Consider the following 14,796-nt stretch of genomic DNA (forward strand, 5'->3'; position numbering starts at 1 on the left):
ACGGTACTATATTTTTGTGATGTCTTACAATTTGTTCAACATCTGTTAATTCTATAACTGTTAGATTGATATAGACCCCATAGCAGGAACTCGCACCAGTCACCAGTACAGGTGATTTATGTCCCTAGCTATTAGATCTCTGCCAACCTGTGAGTTAATAATTATTCAGGCCATCAGTCAGTGATATATAGGTTTCTATGTAGATGCAAATAAGTAAGGCTCTGTTCATACAACTCACAATGAACATAAATAAAAGGTACCGTACATTTTCCCAGGTGTACATCAAGTGCACGGCCCCCCCTCTCTGAATCAGGGCTGTGGAATCACAGACAATTCTGGATGAAGTTGGTAGAAATGTATTGCTCAGGTTATAAAATAAAAAAATAAATATCGTATAATAAGCTGAGAAACTTAAATTTAAACGTGTCTAAAGTGCTTTTTATAAAAAAAACAGTGATAATTACAGTGTTCTAGTGGCGATAAAAAATGAGATATTACCTCAACATTTATGAAGATGTCAAATCAGGAGTCCCATGAAAAAAATGGAAAAATGGAATCGATGGACCCAGCACCAATGCATGCAACTTTTTTTGCAGAATCTCTTTGTATTGAAGCCAAATTCCAACACTCACTGGGAACTCTCCTAGCATAAGTGAAGCCCAATAAAGGCTATAAACGTGTTCAGGATACTTGGCGAAAGACTATGGTGTGAACAAAGTAAACACACGGCCAGTGTTCCAGGTCCTAGCTACAAAGACTGAATTCTAAGAAAGGGTATTACATGGTACTCTACAGAAACAAGCCAGAACGTTATTCATGTTTATCTGACAGTATGTATTGAGCACTAAAGAAAAACGGTGTGTGGAATTAGACCAAATTCAGATGACTGTGTATCATGGGTCTCTTAACTGGAACGCGACAGCCACATAAGTCTATGAGGCTGTCAAGTTCGGGTCAGGCGACCAAGTCCTGAAGTCTCAGACTGGGAATGTTGGAAATGAGAAGCCAGCCCAAGTGATAACACACCACCCCATAGACACCAGTCTACGCATCATTACTTTATAGCAGCCAGCAACTCAAGTGACATAATTATCAATGAAAACAATAATCCAATATTCTTTCCAAAAGATCATGTATAAAAACGGTCTCTGCTGCTGCCACTTTGAACCTTGGCGCTAAAAGAAGGTGCTGACTTTCCATCACACACGTTCTTTGCAGGTAGTTCCATACCAGAATGGGCATATTCAGTAAAGGCGTACTGACTTACAGTGTTAGATGAGGTGGCTGCAGTAGACAACGAGGCAGCTCGGTGGCTCAGTGGTTAGCATTGCAGCGCTGGGGTCCTGGGCTCGAATCCCACCAAGGACAACATCTGCAGGGAGTTTGTATGTTCTCCCTGTGTTTGTGTGGGTTTCCTCCGGGTTCTCCGGTTTCCTCCCACAGACATACTGATATAGGGAATCTAGATTGTGAGCCCCATCGGGGACAGCAATGATAATGTCTGTAAAGTGCTGTGGAATTAATGGCGCTCTATAAGTGGGTAAAATACCTTTAAGCAAATAGTATTTTAGAAACTTCCATCTAATTCTACATATTGGCTCTCATAACCGCCCCTTCTTATAGAAGCCCTACTGTCACCTGTCAGATCCTACTCTGACCCGCCATCTAACCCTGACACAGTCCATTCCCCTGCGACACTGCATCGTCCGCTGCTGGCTCTAGCAATGGTTAATGTGGGATATCGATGTTCACTCTATGTCTACACCGTCATACCTCACCGTCCCTTCTGGAAAGGAGAAACATATTCAATAGGAAAGGATTACCTATGGCGATAGAACGACACCGTCGCACTCATCTGCACGTATAGCTGAGGTTTCTACGGATACTTCTTTTCAAGCAGCTCTTGCAGCCCTCGCAGGTGAAGACCCCATAATGCTTGCCGCTGGACTTGTCACCACATACAACACAATCCACCTGGATGCCAGGTCGCTCGTCATCGCCCTGCTCGGGGTCACTCATCCCTCCGGGCGGGGGAGGCCTCATCCTCCTCGGAGTTTCTGGGGTAACCTTTCCCCATCCCATTAGTGTCTCCATTGGGGTCTCCCCAGCCCCCATGGCCATAACAGCACCAAAAGTTGGGGAAAGAGCAGAACCCAAAGCTGAGCGCTCTCTAGGCAGCTGTGGGCATTATGGGGCGGCCAGACTGGTGGCTGGCCACGGGGACAGTGTGAGGGGCTGGAGGTCAGGCTTCGGGGACACACAAACAGGACAGACCGGTCGAGTGAGAGCGAACAGGATGGAATGAGATCCAACTGCCCCGAGGGCTGCTGTAGCTGTGACAGCCCAGCTATGGCGCGTCAGTAGGGGGCACTCACTGGGCACAAGTTGGAGACGCCGGCAGCAGGGAGCCACGTACCCCGGATGTGCCGTGTACAATGTGCTTGGTACACTGTAGTTCAGGGCTGGGTGCGCGATCCTGCAGCGACCAGAGCCCGGAGAGTGTGAGGCCCCCCTGGGGGGAGCAGTTGCCCGGTGAGGCCCCGTACTGTGCGCCCCATGCCCGGTCCGCGAATATTTGTTTGGTAGAGGCTAAATCCAAGTCGGCTAAAGGACCTCTGCTGACGTCATGCCCATGTGACCAGAAGGGGCGGCGCCTCTTCCTCCATAGAACAGAGCAGAGAGAGGAAGCTGCGGGTGTCATGGCGGTAAATGCTAGACTGTATGGGCTCCTTCCAGGTGTGATGTCAGCTCTGGGGGCGTGTCATACCAGGGGGGGCGTGTTCTGACAGCAAAGGCAGGAAATAGTGATGGGTAAAATGCGATTTTTTTGGTGAGCCGGCTCTTTTGGATCGGCACACCAAAAAGAGCCGGCTCTTTTGGCTCCGAAAACGACTCTTCATTTCCTATTACCTTTGGCTTTAAATTTGAAGCCAAATTCTGGTATGTGTTAACCCATGATTGTATACCTTTTAGTAAAAATCTACACATGTGCCAATTTATGACATAAAACAGAATAGTTTCCAGAATAACCAGATTTTATATTATTTGCTGTAAAAACTTTAACAAACACAAAATGAACATGCAAAATAGCAACAAGAGCCTAATTATCAGTGTCACATTTTAAAGCTACCTTCACACTTCACAAGTTCGCTGTGGACTGTCTGCTGCAAACAGTCTGCGGCAAAACTGCAGTGTCACATGTCGCATCTGCATCCAGGCGGATTTAGATAAGGAATTTGTGCCGTTGTGGGTCGGGCGGTGACAGCACGGAGCTGTGCGATCGGTCCCCGGAGGCCAATCACGGAGTTCTGTGCGCATGTCATGCGTGCGCACAGAACTGCCTGTCGCATCTCCGGCCCCGCCCCCTGAGGCAGGGGCATAAGAGAAAATGCAGCGCTGGAGCCGGGAAAGGTAAGAATTGAGCCTACCCCTTTAAACCTGATAATTTCCAAAATAACATTTTGAGTATTCTGTGTAGTATGAAAACATTAACAAATATAAAATGTGCAAAAATATAACAAATGCTCAAAACAGCAGCAGAAAACCATTTTTAAAAGTGCAATCTTTTGCAACCATCTTAGCCAACTCTCTATCAACTGCACTCTTTCTTGCTGGGGTCATGACTTTATCTGGCATAAATTGGAGTATAGATCTCTGGATTGTTGCAGGTCGTGGTCTAGCTGATGCCTCAGAGGTGGTTGCAGACACTGCAGCAGCAGTTCTAGTAGTTGCAGTGGTGCTTTCATGTTCCTCAATCTGCACTGTTGGATGTACATTTCTAATATGTCTGTGAAGGTTGGTGGTAGACCCTGCTCGGTATGACAATTTTATCTTACAAATTTTACATTCTGTTTTTGTGTTGTCGATGTAATCAAAATGCGACCAAATCCTACTTCGTTTGCGGCTGTCACTCATCTTGTTATCCACTGTACGTGCACTCCTCTTCTCTCTGCAGGCTATCAACCTCCCTCTTTATTTATTTGTGGGTATTTTAAAAATAGTCTGTGAGGAAATTAATACCCAAGTTCCTCACCGTCACCAATATGGTTGCAAAATTGGGAGGATTTGATTTGATTACACGCACCTCAATCTGCATGCACTACTGTTTGTTACACTCTGTATCCGTCCACGACACATCCATCCAGGGTAGGGCAGGCTGCCAGGAACACAGCGTGTGTGTTAACTTAAAAACAATCACAAGAGGGCAAGGAATGCTTGTCACAGATTGGAGGGGGGCGGGGCTGTGAGTCAGTGCTATGTGCGGCAGCAGGAGGAGCATGCATTCTTTCTCAGTCTCCTGGATAAGATCAGAGTGACTACTGCCGGGAGGGGCGGGGCAAGAGGGGACTGACTGTGGAACGTGAACTGGCAAAGAGCCGTTTAAATTTCAATTGGCTCCCTGCCAGGAGCCGGCTCATATGATTCACTATAAAGAGCCGGCTCTTAGAGCTGGCTCCTTCGGGAGCTACCCATCACTGGCAGGAAGAGAAGACGCCATTACATGTGTCTCTGCCGTCTGGTGCTGGGAGGGAAGCCTCCATTACACACTGTCTCAGCTGTCTCTCTGGTGCCGGCGTCTGTGAGCAGTGTGGAGTTAGGTCAGCAGCGTCAGTAACAGGTTGGTGTCTTCTTAGATGTTTGGTTGATGGGGCTAACTAGTGGGATTTGAAGGCTTACCTGGGAGCTGTTGGGCTCCCGGAGGGGAGGGGGGGATTAATGCACGCTGGTGGGGTCTGGGGGGTTAATGCACGCTTATGGGGTCTGTTTAGGGTCTGGAGGGGTTAATGCTTGTGGGGTCTGCTTGGGCTCCCAGAGGGGTTAATGCATGCTTGCAAGTTCTATTTGGGGTCTGGGGGGTTAATGCATGCTTGTGGGGTCTGTTTGGGGCAGGGGGCTTGGGGTATATAATGCACACTTGTGGGGTCTGGTTGTACTTTGGGGGGTACTAATGCATGCTTGTGGGGTCTGGTTGGGAAAGGGGGGTGGGGTGTTAATGCACGCTTGTGGGGTCTGGTTGTACTTTGGGGGGTTCTAATGCATGCTTGTTGGGGTGGGGGGTTAATGCATGCTTGTGGGGTCTGGTTGTACTTTGGGGGGTGGTTCTAATATATGCTTGTGGGGTCTGTTTAGGGGCAAGGGGGGTGGGGGTTAATGCATGCTTACGGGTCTGGTGGGGTCCGTGGAGGGTTAATGCATGCTTGTGGGGTCTGGCTGTACTTTTGGGGGGGGGGGGGGGGTTCTAATGCATGCTTGTGGAGTATGTTTGGGGCAGGGGGTTAATCCACGCTTACGGGTCTGGTGGGGTCCGGGGGGTTAATGCATGCTTCTGGGGTCTGGTTGGGGGTGGTGGGGTTAATGCACGCTTGTGGGGTCTGGTTGTACTTCGGGGGGTACTAATGCATGCATGTGAGCTCTGCTTTTGGCTCCCAGGGGCGTTAATGCACGCTTGCAGGGTCTGTTTTGTCAGGGGGGTGGGGGTTAATGCACACTTGTGGGGTCTGCTTGGGCTCCCAGGGGGGCTAAGGCTGGCTTGTGGGGTCTGTTTGGGTCGGGGGGGTTAATGCACGCTTGTGGGGTCCGGCTTTGTCCTGGGGGGTTAATGCACGTCTGAGGGGTCTGGCTGGGTCTCCGGGGGGGTGTTAATGCATGCTCCCGGGGTCTGGCTGGGTACAGGGTGTGTTAGTGCACGTTTGTGGTGTCTGGTAGTCCCGGGAGAGAGGGGTTAATGCACGCTTGTGGTGTCTGGTAGTCCCGGGAGAGGGGGGTTAATGCACGCTTGTGGTGTCCTGGGAGAGGGGGGTTAATGCACGCTTGTGGTGTCTGGTAGTCCCGGGAGAGGAGGGTTGATGATGCACGCTTGTGGTTGTGGTGTCTGGTAGTCCCGGGAGAGGGGGGTTGATGACGCACGCTTGTGGTTGTGGTGTCTGGTAGTCCCGGGAGAGAGGGATTAATGCACACCTGTGGTGTCTGGTAGTCCTGGGAGAGGGGGGTTAATGCACGCTTGTGGTGTCTGGTAGTCCCGGGAGAGGAGGGTTGATGATGCACGCTTGTGGTGTCTGGTAGTCCCGGGAGAGGAGGGTTGATGATGCACGCTTGTGGTGTCTGGTAGTCCCGGGAGAGGAGGGTTGATGATGCACGCTTGTGGTGTCTGGTAGTCCCGGGAGAGGAGGGTTGATGATGCACGCTTGTGGTGTCTGGTAGTCCCGGGAGAGGAGGGTTGATGATGCACGCTTGTGGTGTCTGGTAGTCCCGGGAGAGGAGGGTTGATGATGCACGCTTGTGGTGTCTGGTAGTCCCGGGAGAGGAGGGTTGATGATGCACGCTTGTGGTGTCTGGTAGTCCCGGGAGAGGAGGGTTGATGATGCACGCTTGTGGTGTCTGGTAGTCCCGGGAGAGGAGGGTTGATGATGCACGCTTGTGGTGTCTGGTAGTCCCGGGAGAGGAGGGTTGATGATGCACGCTTGTGGTGTCTGGTAGTCCCGGGAGAGGAGGGTTGATGATGCACGCTTGTGGTGTCTGGTAGTCCCGGGAGAGGAGGGTTGATGATGCACGCTTGTGGTGTCTGGTAGTCCCGGGAGAGGAGGGTTGATGATGCACGCTTGTGGTGTCTGGTAGTCCCGGGAGAGGAGGGTTGATGATGCACGCTTGTGGTGTCTGGTAGTCCCGGGAGAGGAGGGTTGATGATGCACGCTTGTGGTGTCTGGTAGTCCCGGGAGAGGAGGGTTGATGATGCACGCTTGTGGTGTCTGGTAGTCCCGGGAGAGGGGAGTTAATGATGCACGCTTGGGGTGTCTGGCAATCCCGGGAGAGAGGGTTAATGATGCACGCTTGTGGGGTCTGGTTGGGGGGTTAATGCATGCTTGTGGGCTCTGGTTGTACTTCGGGGGGGTACTAATGCATGCTTGTGGGGTCTGCTTGGGCTCCCAGGAGGGTTAATGCACGCTTTACGTGTTTGGTTGGGTCCCGGGGGGGGTTAATGCACGCTTGCCGTGTTTGGTTGGGTCCCGGGGGGGGTTAATGCACGCTTGCTGTGTTTGGTTGGGTCCCGGGGGGGGGTTAATGCACGCTTGCCGTGTTTGGTTGGGTCCCGGGGGGGAGGTTAATGCACACGCAGGGTTGGGTAGTCCCGGGGGGGGGGGGGTTAATGCACGTTTGTGAGGTCTGGTTGGGCTCCCGGGGGATTAATGCATGCTTATGGGTTCTGGTTGGATCTCAGGGGTTTTTAATGTACGCTTGTGGGTTCTGTTTGGGTTTCCGGCGGGATTAATGCATGCTTGTGGGGTCTGGGTGGGCTCCTTACTGTGGGGGGGATTAGTGCACGTTTTTGTGGTTTGGTTGGGCTCCAGGGGTGGTTAATGCATGCTTTTGGGGTCTAGTTGGGCCCTGGGGGGGGTTAATGCACGTTTGCGGGGTCTGAGTGGACCCTGCATTAACCCACCCTAGAAGCCCACCAGATCCCACAAGCGCGGAGGGTTTAATTTACACTTGTGTGTCTGGTTGGGCTCACGGGGAGGGGGTTAATGCATGCGTTTGTGGTCTGGTGGGCTCCTTGGGGGTCTAATGCAGGGCCCAACCAGACCTCTCAAGCGTGCATTAACCCTTCCCCGGGGCCCTACCAGACCCCACAAGCATGCGTTAATCGACCCCCAGAAGCCCAACCAGACCCCACGAGCGTGCATTATCCCCAGTAGGGCCCCCCGGGGACAAACAGACCCCACAAGCGTGCATTAACGCCTCCTGGTCTGGTTGGGATCTTGGGACAGGGGGGGGATTTAATGCGCAATTGTGGTGTCTTGGGGACTTGATGCTAGGGCGAAGGGGCCTGTCTTCATCTGTTGTGACTTGAAAGGGGTGGATTTATTTTGGGGTAGGCGCTCGACTGGTAGGGCTTTTTGTTTGGGGAAGAGGTGCTATCTGGTGGGGGTTTATACTTTCGGGGGATGGACATCCGACGGGGGTTTATGATGGGGAAGCTGGACATCCGATGGGACTTATGCTGGGAGGGGGTGGACGTCCGATGAGGTTTATGCTGGGGAGGGGTCAGGGGTGGACGTCCGATGAGGTTTTATGCGGGGGGTGAATGTCCAATGATGGTTTTATGCTGGGAATGGCATCCAATAGGGGCTTAAGGGGGGTGGACGTCCGATAGGGGCTTAGGCTTAAGGGGGGTGGACGTCCGATGAGGGTTTATGCTTGGGGGCGGGTGGACGTCGGATGGGGGCTTATGCTTGGGGGCGGGTGGACGTCGGATGGGGGCTTATGCTTGGGGGCGGGTGGACGTCGGATGGGGGCTTATGCTTGGGGGCGGGTGGACGTCGGATGGGGGCTTATGCTTGGGGGCGGGTGGACGTCGGATGGGGGCTTATGCTTGGGGGCGGGTGGACGTCGGATGGGGGCTTATGCTTGGGGGCGGGTGGACGTCGGATGGGGGCTTATGCTTGGGGGCGGGTGGACGTCGGATGGGGGCTTATGCTTGGGGGCGGGTGGACGTCGGATGGGGGCTTATGCTTGGGGGCGGGTGGACGTCGGATGGGGCTTATGCTTGGGGGCGGGTGGACGTCGGATGGGGGCTTATGCTTGGGGGCGGGTGGACGTCGGATGGGGGCTTATGCTTGGGGGCGGGTGGACGTCGGATGGGGGCTTATGCTTGGGGGCGGGTGGACGTCGGATGGGGGCTTATGCTTGGGGGCGGGTGGACGTCGGATGGGGGCTTATGCTTGGGGGCGTGCGGACGTCCGATGGGGGCGTGCGGACGTCCGATGGGGGCTTGTGCGCTTGGGGGCGGATGCGGACGTCCGATGGGGGCGTGCGGACGTCCGATGGGGGCTTGTGCGCTTGGAGGGCGTGCGGACGTCCGATGGGGGCGTGCGGACGTCCGATGGGGGCGTGTGCGCTTGGCGGCGTGCGGACGTCCGATGGGGGCTTGTGCGCTTGGGGGCGTGCGGACGTCCGATGGGGGCGTGCGGACGTCCGATGGGGGCTTGTGCGCTTGGGGGCGTGCGGACGTCCGATGGGGGCGTGCGGACGTCCGATGGGGGCTTGTGCGCTTGGAGGGCGTGCGGTCGTCCGATGGGGGCGTGCGGATGTCCGATGGGGGGTTTTGCTTGGGGGTGGAGGGTGCATGATGGGGATTTATGCTTGAGCGGGCATCTGATGGGGATTTATGCTTGGGGGAAGGGGGCACTTGGGCTTTGATGGGTTTATCCTGTGGGGTCCACTGATTAGTGTGAGGTGGAGGTTTATGATTGGACAGGGGGGGGGGTTACCCTGTGTGGCCCTCTGGTTGGTGTGCGGGGTGGTTAATGCTTCATTGGGGCACACAAAAAGCTATGTTTGTATGCTGCTTATGCTTGGAGGGAACACTACTAACTGGCATGAAGCTAATCCGTTTTAGCTTAGTGTTAGTAGGAGGCAGACATGGGTCTGGACCACCCAGGCTGGTTTCTGCCTTAGGTCTTGATTTTTTTTATTAATGATTTCCCTTTTTCTTTCAGATATGGCGTTTAAGGGCGACAGAGTGGAGTTATCACTCTGATCTCCCACCTAGAATTGTCACTACCATATCATCTGTGGTCTACGAGGCATCAAGAGTGTTTGCGGTTTTCCGGCGGATAGTCCTTGCCACTAATCCCCCTACCCTCTCGCCCCCCCATATCCAGATAGAGTAGGGAGGGAAGACAAATCCCGTTACCTGCCAGTCGCCTGAAAGTTTGTGTAAAGGTTAGGATTTGAAATCTTCAGGACAGGTATATCCTACCAGGCAGTGAGGGGGCTCCATTAAAAAAATGAAGGGACAAGACAAATATGTCCTAGTTTCCCCTGAGCAATATGGACATCTCCTGGGGAAACCTTCCTATTCATGCGGCCTCCACGTTTGACAGAGGCTCCTGTGACCCTACTCTTAAAAATCCAGGCTCTCGTCTAGCCTCTGGTGGCCGGGCCACACCACCTGCGCCCTGAACAATCATGCTCGCCAACTTTCTAGTGCTTCCTGCCCTCTACCTATCAGGGTAAGAGTACTTTTCTTCTGCAACAGAAGACTAAACTCCTGCTTCCCAAGAGGTGCACAGTCCAATTGTGGTTTCGGAAATGTTCAGTCCAAAAAAGCAACCAACAGGACAACTCTCCTACCCGCCAGGAAAAGAAACCTTCCTTCAGGCCAACCCCCTCCTGGCGTCCACAAACCCATCAGCGCTGGTCTACTACGCCTGGATCTAGCAGACTCCCTTTGGCATGACGGGGCGTTCTCACCTTGGATGTCTCTCAGGGTTGGCTGCCGTCTCCTTCACTATTCAAGGCTGGTATTATGATATCTGGTCCTAGACACTGGAAGCAGGCCATGGGGGGGGGGGGCCGAGCCACAGACCCTACCATCAGTCCTGCCCGCATGCACCAACAGCATATTACAGTTGTACAATACATAAGAAATGCATTGCATGAAACAAGCAAAATTTTTCAATGCAAAAAAATGCACTTTTATAAAATTAAAGGTTTCTATATATGTAAGAATGTTATTTAGCCAATATTTCTGTAAGTAAAAGTCTGAGGTTTCTGTGGGAAATCTTAATTTGTTCCTCTTAAACTGGTTCTGAATGTAAATAAAACATTGCTCTGAGCTCCATGTTGTAATTTAGCCTTTTATTTCATGCATGGACAAGCCCATGATGCATCTGTGTAACACATGGAAGGTGCTGTAATAACTGGGTTAGGCTAGTTTCACACTAGTAGGATTTTGCGTGCGCTGCGCTCTTTTGACGGTGCGCCGAGCGCCCCAAAATGCAACATGGTGAGCTCGGCACACCGTCAAAAGGGCGCAGCGCACGCAAAATCCTACTAGCACACAGTCTGCGCACCCTATGCTAAAGGTAGGGTGCGCAGATCGCATGCAGTGATGTGCGATAGGAGATGACCGGAGGAGGCGGGGCTTAGTGGCGCCGTGCGCTGCATGTAGATACACTAGTGTGAAACTAGCCTTAGGCTGGAGTCACACTAATCTGCGCAAAATACGGTCAGTATTTTACATGCGTAATACGGATGACAGACCCCTAAATAGTGCTCCGTATGTCATCCGTAATCAAGGTGTGGTCGCGTATTTTGCGCATGTCAGCATCCGTATGCAATCCGTATGGCGATATTTTCTCGCAGGCTTGCAAAATGGACATATAATGGAGCCCTATGACAGGGTTTCTAAAAGACACCTGGTGCGTATTTCTCGCAAGTCACATGTGTGGTCCGTGTGTAATCCGTATTTTTTGCGCACCCATAGACTTGCATTGGCGTACTACGGGCGTAGTACGCTGACAATAGCAGCATGCTGCGAGTGGCACGAAGCGTAGGATACTGAGGAGAAATATACGGCTGGTGCGAGGGACCCCATAGAAAATCATTTGTCCGTGTCTAATGCGTGCTTTTAGCGCCTCTCACTCGGCCGTATTCCTCGCCAGTGTGACTCCGGCCTTAGACAGGTAAACCACTTTTGAGACAGTGAAGTTGACTTGTACAAGCTGCATAGTTGTAAGCCTTCCTAAAGGGAACATGTCACCAGGATTCCCCATAAAAAATGATATAAACTGGTGTGCATGGAGCGTGTAAGCGCACGTTCACACTGGCCAGTGAACAGAAAAACACAAACATGATGGAATACCCTGCAGTAAATGGCACAGTGCATGAAAATAATATAGGGGATTTAGTTAACATGTTCTTTATTAAAAAAGCCAAAGCCATCCCACCACTTCACGGTGACGTAATTGGGACAGTCCTAACTAATATTAAAAACCTTACCGCTTTGTCCTGTGACTTGCATGTGGATAAGGACTGAGAAGGATTAGGCCCAAATAGTGGACACGAAGGAATGGGAAACCACATCAATATATAAAGGTTTTAATATTAGTTATCACTGTCCCAATTAGGGTCACTGTGAAGTGGTAGATGGCTTCTGCATTTTTTTTAAATCGAGCGTGTTAACCAAGTACCTTATATTTTCATGCATTATTGCTGTTTACTACAGGGTATTCAATCATTGTTTCTGCCCCCCCCCCCCGTATAAAGTACTACCACTACCTGTATGTCGCCATATACATTATTCTAGAATGCTGTGTATATATAGTACGACCACTACCTGTATACCCTCTATATACAGCATTTTATAAAGCACGTCCACTATCTGAATGCCCTTATATATACACAACATTCTAGAGTGCCAATCTGCATAACTTTGTTTTTTTTGTTTTTTTTATTAGATTTGCCCTTGGGGCAGCCCCATCCAATGGGCTTCGCTTGTCTTAATCCGGTGCCTCCTCCTATCCTTCTTTGAGTCGCGTCCTAAGTCCATCCACACAGTGTCTTCCATTGCTCTTTGGTGCAGACTTCTCTTTGTGCTTTGCAGTACTTTGCTTTGTGATCGGCAGGGCAGAGACGTGTTCCTGCACAGAAGCGTCATGGGGGAGGTTGTGTGGATGATGTAGGATGCATAATCCATGGGAAGGAGGACTGTACTGGAAGAAGAACAGTGACAAGCATAATACCAGACCACCCTGTAGGTGAGTATAAGATGTTGTTCACATTTGCCTCAGACCACACGTGAGGACGTTTCGAGACCGTGCCTCAGACCACACGTGAGGACGTTTCGAGACCGTGCCTCAGACCACACGTGAGGACGTTTCGAGACCGTGCCTCAGACCACACGTGAGGACGTTTCGAGACCGTGCCTCAGACCACACGTGAGGACGTTTCGAGACCGTGCCTCAGACCACACGTGAGGACGTTTCGAGACCGTGCCTCAGACCACACGTGAGGACGTTTCGAGACCGTGCCTCAGACCACACGTGAGGACGTTTCGAGACCGTGCCTCAGACCACACGTGAGGACGTTTCGAGACCGTGCCTCAGACCACACGTGAGGACGTTTCGAGACCGTGCCTCAGACCACACGTGAGGACGTTTCGAGACCGTGCCTCAGACCACACGTGAGGACGTTTCGAGACCGTGCCTCAGACCACACGTGAGGACGTTTCGAGACCGTGCCTCAGACCACACGTGAGGACGTTTCGAGACCGTGCCTCAGACCACACGTGAGGACGTTTCGAGACCGTGCCTCAGACCACACGTGAGGACGTTTCGAGACCGTGCCTCAGACCACACGTGAGGACGTTTCGAGACCGTGCCTCAGACCACACGTGAGGACGTTTCGAGACCGTGCCTCAGACCACACGTGAGGACGTTTCGAGACCGTGCCTCAGACCACACGTGAGGACGTTTCGAGACCGTGCCTCAGACCACACGTGAGGACGTTTCGAGACCGTGCCTCAGACCACACGTGAGGACGTTTCGAGACCGTGCCTCAGACCACACGTGAGGACGTTTCGAGACCGTGCCTCAGACCACACGTGAGGACGTTTCGAGACCGTGCCTCAGACCACACGTGAGGACATTCCTACGTTGTGCCTGCCATGCCTCAAAGTGGCACAGAAAGCAGAGTAGAAAGTTGGTCATTGTATTTTAACCCCTTCATGACCAAGCCTATTTTGACCTTAATGACCAGGCCATTTTTTGCAATTATGACCAGTGTCCCTTTATGAGGTAATAACTCTGGAACACTTCCAACAGATCCTAGCGATTCTGAGATTATTTTTTCGTGACATATTGGGCTTCATGTTAGTGGTAAATTTAGGTCGATAATTTTTGCGTTTATTTGTGATAAAATCAGAAATTTGGCAAATTTTGCAATTTTGAATTTTTATTCTGTTAAACCAGAGACTTATGTGGCACAAAATAGTTACAAAATAACATTTCCCACATGTCTACTTTACATCAGCACAATTTTGCAAACAAATTTTTTTTTTGTTAGGAAGTTAAAAGGGTTAAAAGTTGACCAGTGATTTCTCATTTTTACAACAAAATTTACAAAAAAAAAAATTTTTTTTAGGGACCACCTCACATTTGAAGTCACTTTGAGGGGTCTATATGGCAGAAAACACCCAAAAGTGACACCATTCTAAAAACTGCACCCCTCAAGCTGCTCAAAACTACATTCAGGAAGATTAGTAGCCCTTCAGGTGCGTCACAGGAACTAAACCAACGTGGAAGGAAAAAATGGACATTTTAATTTTTCCAACAAAAATTTTCTTTTAGCATCAATTTTTTAGTTTTTTATTTTCACATGGGCAACAGGATAAAATGGATCCTAAAATTTGTTGGGCAATATCTCCTGAGTACATGGATACCTTTTTGGGTGCACAGCAGGGCTCAGAAGGGAAGGAGCGCCATTTGACTTTTTGAATGGAAAATATGCTGGAATATTTAGCGGTTGCCATGTCGTGTTTGGAGAGCCCCTGTGTGCCTAAACATTGGAGCTCCCCACAACTGACCCCACTTTGGAAACTAGACCCCCCAAGGAACTTATCTAGATGCATAGTGACCACTTTGAACCCCCAGGTGCTTCACAAATTGATCCTTAAAAAAAATTACTTTTTTTCACAAAAATTTTCCTTTAGCCTCAGTTTTTTCATTTTCACATGGGCAACAGGATAAAATGGATCCTAAAATTTGTTGGGCAATTTCTCCTGAGTGCACGGATACCTCATATGTGGTCATAAACCACTGTTTCGGTGCATAGAAGGGAAGGAGCGCCATTTGACTTTTTGAATGGAAAATTAGCTCCAATCGTTATTGGACGCCATGTCACGTTTGGAGAGCCCCTGTGTGCCTAAACAGTGAAAACCCCCTACAAGTAACACCATTTTGGGAACTAGACCCCTTAAAGAACGTATCTAGATGTCTAGTGATCACTTTGAAACCC

General features: G+C 51.0%; 1 long non-coding RNA gene across 1 annotated transcript; it reads left to right on the plus strand.

Moving 5' to 3' along the window:
* Window positions 1–3,706: 3,706 nt before the first annotated feature.
* LOC141071249 (uncharacterized) lies at window positions 3,707–10,616 on the plus strand. The gene is made up of 2 exons (XR_012226673.1): window positions 3,707–4,618; window positions 9,495–10,616. It is a non-coding gene; the product is annotated as an uncharacterized lncRNA (long non-coding RNA).
* Window positions 10,617–14,796: the final 4,180 nt, after the last annotated feature.

The sequence above is a fragment of the Dendrobates tinctorius genome, unplaced genomic scaffold, assembly GCF_039654945.1.
Source record: "Dendrobates tinctorius isolate UK_male_01 unplaced genomic scaffold, ASM3965494v1 ptg000014l, whole genome shotgun sequence".
NCBI classification, from domain to species: Eukaryota; Metazoa; Chordata; class Amphibia; order Anura; family Dendrobatidae; genus Dendrobates; species Dendrobates tinctorius.